We start from the raw sequence: 6,835 nt of genomic DNA, 5'->3' as shown, positions 1-6,835 counted from the left end.
TAAAGAATCCGTGACTATGACAGCAATGTCATAAAAATCCAATTAGCTACCTGTATTTATAATCCCTTATATATTATACATAAATAGTATAAGGGATGAACTTAAAGTGTTACATAATTAATAATTCAACAATAATGTGTAACTAAAGATAATCGGAAATAAAAATGTTTAGTTTATTATTATTCTGTAAGTAATTGAGTGGGTAATGATAAAAAAATCACTCTGTATACAATGTATTTTATGGTTGCATTTTTCAAGTGAATTTTATTAAATAATGTGATTTTTGTTTATATTACTCAATTATCTCAAAAAAGGTCTCGCTGCATTTAATGAGATCGTAAACAAATATTATGTATCATTGATGCGCTGTAAGTTGCATTGAAATAATTTGGAAACTATTAGATAATAGTTCTATTTAAAACAATTTTTAATATTTAACTAAAAATTTTTGTTTGTAAATTTCAATCATTTTTTTCAACTAATTTATGTTTTGTATAACAACATAATTAATTGAAATAATATTTATTATAATAAATATATTTTTATTAATAAAAATATATATTAAATATTTTTTTTATGTTCATAAGTTAATAAGGAAATCTCACTCAAACATGAAGGAGCCTTAGCTCCCTATTTCCGATTATAGCTACTTCTACGAATAATTGATTTGTTTAATGAATTTATTTAATTAAAACGATTTTAATTCAAAATTATATTTTAGGTAAATATGTTTGTCTAAAAGGCAAGTGTAAGGGTCAAACCTTTCTTTTGTTATTTATGACCGTCCGTTCGATCGACCGTTCGACCCACCGTTCGCTAACGGATGGTTTCTATTATCCGTTGTGACGAACGTTTTTTAATGTTTTGAACGGTCGTCCGTTCGATGTTTCATACGTTCCGAACGTGTTCACGGATAACGTTCGCCATATAAACCTATATAAAATAAAATCTGAACGTATACGTTCGTGAACGGACGATTGAAAAATAGACCCCCAGATAGACCGCATTATACAATACGCCGACGGTAAATGGTCGGGCCCTAAAATTCAACAAAAGACAAATTTCGGCACCCTCTTCAAATTCCAAAGGTAAAAACGAATTATTGGTAGTTGTAATTTACGGTACACCCGTTAAAATATTTCTGTAACTCTAACGGTGGAGCCAAATCACCGTAACTATCGAAATAATGTACTTTACTGTTATTTTTTCTATAACACGCCCAATGAGTACCTGGATCGTTTTGTTTGCTTAAATTAATAACTGCACTCTCGTTTTTTAAAGGACGTACCGGCAATGTGTCTCTGCTAAAGACCCCTCTAAAATGAGGTATTTTCAATAAATTTGCATATTTTATAATTTGATAGTCATATAGAGCAGTCTTTGGCAGATTCGATATTAGTTTTTTGTCTTGGGCGGTGTTGTATTTAAATATATCACTTTGTTGTATTTAAATATGGAACAATCTTTTTGTTCTAACTTATAGTTATTGTAGTTCAATAATAACGCAAAATGTAGTTAATAAAAATATAATCAATCAAAAATAAAACATATTAAATATTGATACATTTAAAACCGGATAAATAAATATTACACAAAATAAAAACTTAAAGTCACAAACGTACCACACGGAAAGAGATTACCTTCGGTACTGCCGAGGTCTTCTCTTTCTCCCCTTTTAATTCATTCCATTTCATCTTATATACTAAAATATTTTGTTTGTCTTTTTATAAAATTCATATAGTAATCATTTTCAAAAAGGTTTATAAATATTTACTTCCTGATCTAGTAACAATAAGTCGGGGAATTACAATTAATCCAAACATTACAAAAGTGTTCTACTTCTAGGTTTACAAATAATAGACTATATTATATTTTAGTAATAATAGATCAAGAGATTCATAATGCCTATTCATAATAGGAATAAGAGGAAGCGCTCCACCGGATTTCGGCACTGGTATTACACGTGGTGTGGGGAAAATGCTACCACTACGAGTTTTTTTGCGTGCAGCGGTCAACGCAATTTTTATTAATTTTGTAATATCTTTGCCGGCAGTCTTTTTATGTTTCTTAATAGCCTTTTTCGCTTCAGAAACTATAGTTTTAAAACCACATCCCATTCCGATTTTACGTTTTGCTTTCATGGCGTTGGTAACTAGGTATGCTGCTGACCGTTCTTTAAATCCAGAGTCCTTTGATTTAACAATGTCCCAAGCCCCGTGTCCTAATACTTTGTCTGCTCTATGTCTTTCTGCAGTCGAATGATATTTATCGTAAAAAATGTCATGAGATTTGCAGAGTTCGTCGAGTTTGTTTACCCCCACGTCACCTCTTGCTAAACGTTCTTTTAACGTTAATCATAACCTTTAAGGTGTAATTCTATAGGCAATTTATCTAAGAGCGTATTGAATAGACCGACACCACTTTTAGACTTGTTGCGACCATGACGAGACATCATTTGATCAGTTTAATGTTCTGATAAACTATTTATAGTGGAAAACATGAAGTTTATACGGCAAAGTATTAAACTCCCCGTGATAAACGCAGATACTGAAAATAATGACAATAAACCTTCCCGACACGACACTTTATTACCAAACTCTATTAGAGCGATTATTGCGGGACCGTCGGGCTGTGGTAAAACTAATGTTTCATTTTCTTTACTAGTCGCTGAAAACGGCATAAAATTCAAAAATATTTACATATATTCAAAAACTCTAGACCAGTCAAAATATCAAATGCTTAAGGATATTATAGAAAGTATACCAGGAATGCAAATATTCATGTTTCATGAAAACGACACTGTAATTAGCCCTGAGGACGCATTGCCAAATTCAGTTTTTATATTCGACGACGTAATAACCGAATCTCAAGAAATTGTTAGAATNCCAAATTCAGTTTTTATATTCGACGACGTAATAACCGAATCTCAAGAAATTATAAGAACCTATTTTACTCGAGGCAGACATAATAACATTGACATATTTTATTTAACACAATCGTTTAGCTATGTAGGTAAACAATTGATACGGGATAACGCTAATATGCTTATTTTATTCAAACAAGATGAAACCAGTATACGACATATATATTTTAATAATTGTTCANCCAAAATATCAAATGCTTAAGGATATTATAGAAAGTATACCAGGAATGCAAATATTCATGTTTCATGAAAACGACACTGTAATTAGCCCTGAGGACGCATTGCCAAATTCAGTTTTTATATTCGACGACGTAATAACCGAATCTCAAGAAATTATAAGAACCTATTTTACTCGAGGCAGACATAATAACATTGACATATTTTATTTAACACAATCGTTTAGTTATGTAGGTAAACAATTGATACGGGATAACGCTAATATGCTTATTCTATTCAAACAAGACGAAACCAATATACGGCATATATATTTTAATAATTGTTCAGGGGACATGACACTTAACCAGTTTCGTGAATTTTGTCATTCATGTTGGAACGATAGTAAATTTAGTTTTGTAGTAATTAGTAAAGATCATCCGCGAAATGAAGGCAGGTATCGTAAATGTTTCGATACTTTCGCAATAATATAATGCCGTGTAATAATGAGATTTTGTCAGTAATCGATTAACAATGGACGGAGAATGTAATAACGAAATATTGAGACAATTAGCCGAGGCCAAGCAAAATATTAAACGAAAATTCCAATCATTGCAAAACGATGATGATGCTAATGAGATTTACATGAAACGTACATTAAAACCCATTATTGAACCTTTAAATGAGTTAACAACACTTCAAAAAGAGAAAACATCGCATATTTCAAATTTTACTAATAAATTTGATAATAATAACGAGTATTTAAAATATGAACAAAACCATGATGGTAACAATTATAAAAACGATGAAAATAATTCTATAGTAACTGAGCTGCATAATCAAAGCTATAATGTTGAAGACACTAATTCTAGTGGATATTCTGAAAACCAAATATTTTCTATGATGGACTCTGTTGAGGCTTGGCTAGCTTATCATGACGGGGACAAAGCGTATGCACCGAAAAAACACGGGGATTTAATAAAATTTGGTGATAAAATTGTTCAGTTTAATTATAAAACAGCTCAGCTGATCATAGAAAATAATAAATATCTGTTGACCCCCGGTCTAATACAGTTAATATTTTCAAAACGGCCTAACGCATACGGTAAAAATGACTTGAATGTCTATAGAGACATTCTAGTTCATACTTCTGCGAACTTAACAACAAATAAATTAAAAATTAAGAAAACAAATGGCTACAAGTATAAAGAAGTTATAAGTAAATTGTTTGTCGAGGGCAGAGGTCTTGAGTTGTCATTGAATACATCGAATAACTATAAATATTGGAATAACGCAGATGAGCTTTGCGTCCGTCTTAGATTACTATTGGCTTCACAGGCAACAGGCAATAATGCACGTGGTAATGAAATTATATCAATTTATGAAGAATTATACGAGGCGGGCATAATTAGAAAAATACCAAATGTTTAAAAGACAAATTGCGGAAGAACTGCATAGACCTAGACGCATACATTACGATAGACGTAGTGTTGTACTTAAAAGCCGTGACGATTTATTTCAGATCGATTTAGCTGAATTTATACCATATCATAGACAGAATAAAGGCTATAAATATATTTTGTTTGTAATTGATTGTTTTACAAAATATTCATGGGCAGTACCCCTAAAATCAAAAAGAGGAGCTGATATAGTGAAAGCAATAGAACCTATACTTGCAAAACGTAATATCGTTCACGTACAGAGCGATTTGGGTAAAGAATTCTATAACTCAAAATTTTCAACTCTTATGAAAAAATACAACATAAATCATTACTCGACGTATAGCACATTAAAAGCGTCAATTTGTGAGCGATTAATTCGAACCATCAAGACCAAATTATATAGAGAGTTTACCGCTCAAGGATCACACAATTGGATATCTATATTAAACAAAGTTATGCACGAGTACAACAACAGCGTGCATAGAACAATAAAAATGACTCCTACGTATGCCGATAACAATCCTTCGGCAGTGGTTATACACAGTACTGTACATAAAACGAAACAAAAAATTAAATTTCGTAGAGGTGATTATGTAAGGGTTAGTTCGAACAAGGTCGTATTTGAAAAAGGCTATTTGAGTAATTGGTCTTTTGAAATATTTACTATAGCAAAGGTATGCAACACTATACCAGTAACCTATCTTCTCGAAGACTTTGAAAAAAATCCAATTAGAGGGTGTTTTTATGAACAAGAATTACAAAAAACCAAGTATCCGCATAATTATCTGATTGAAAAAATTGTACGACGTAAAGGAGATAAAGTATTGGTTCGTTGGATGGGTTTTCCTTCAAAACATGATTCATGGATGAATAAAAATGAACTTGAAAAATAAATAATTTTAATATTATTGTAAGATATTAATGTAAAAATGTATAATATGCACTATTAATTGTATTTTTTACTCCATATAATAAAGTATCAATATATATTTAAATATGTATATTTATTTAACCTTAATGTGACATATCCCCTCTACCTATCTTTAATTAAACTGTGTGTTATTATTTTTTAAAAATATAAAAAATCATCCGAGGAGAATAAAATCTGCAAAACTAATAAAATATTTTTAGTTCACTCGTAAACGTTAACAGTAATGGATGTTTTTGGTTCATAATTAGAAAGTAAAAGAATAAAAAAAATATGCATACTAGAGTCTAAATTAGCTGAATTAGAAACAGATATTATAAAAATTACTGAAACGCTTAGTAATTATAGGAAAATAATTGAACAAATAAATGAAGAAATACACGGAGTAGAAGTTAAAACTGAAAATTTAAATACTAATTTTAACGCAATAGATTCAACTTCTAAGTTACGATATAGTCAGCTAGAAGAACAGATTAATAAAATTAAAGGTTTTGTAAAATACGAAGCCTATACTGACTCCAGTGTACGTTAATTCAAAAAATAAAACGCCCTAGAACAAGATCCGTATCCTCAACGTACTAGTTAACAAACTAAATAATGACTACAGCAATAGCAGATTTTGAGTGTATATTGGGATCGAATAACGAGTATCTTATAAAAGAACTGTCTGTAGTGGATACTGACACTTATGCTACACAACACTGGATATTTAAACATACAACTCCAACAGATGAAAAAAGTCGAAATGTTAGCGCGTGGTTGAAAAAGCACAGACATTCAATGCAACCTCAGTACGGAGACGTAGAAATTGAAGAACTACCGAGAATTTTAAACTCGTTAAAATTTACAGACATATTTGTAAAAGGGTTACAAAAAAGAGACATTTTACAACAGTATATGCCACACGTAAATGTCATTAACATGGAAGATATTGGCTGTCCTCATATAACACAACTGACAACAGATAGTTCTTATCCATCATGTTTATTTCATATGAATTTGAATCCTACTTATTGTAGTTTTTATAAAATGTTTATGTTAAGAAATTGGTATATTAATATTCTTAGTACTTAAAATATCGATATATTTCACTATAATTAAATAATGTAATCAAATTGTATAATATTAGCTTCGATGCGAAGCTGAGAAGGTATTGGTTTTACTAAGATGTGTTTTTTTTTTTTTGTGTCTGTTACCACTTTTTCTCAGCTCTCACCGAACCGATTTCTTTCAATGATACGTCAAAAGATCACAAATCGTATCTAGTCGAAGACATTACCCTTAAAAATTGAAAAAAATTCCCTCGTTCCTCGTAAAAGGGGGAAACCTCCAAAAAAATTACAAATATAAAAATCGCTAATTTTCGAAATTTTTTCAATTTTTTTTACT

This window comes from Daktulosphaira vitifoliae, unplaced genomic scaffold, assembly GCF_025091365.1.
Source record: "Daktulosphaira vitifoliae isolate Bord-2020 unplaced genomic scaffold, ASM2509136v1 Scaffold_2, whole genome shotgun sequence".
NCBI lineage: Eukaryota > Metazoa > Arthropoda > Insecta > Hemiptera > Phylloxeridae > Daktulosphaira > Daktulosphaira vitifoliae.
Note: the sequence above shows the minus strand (reverse complement) of the source record.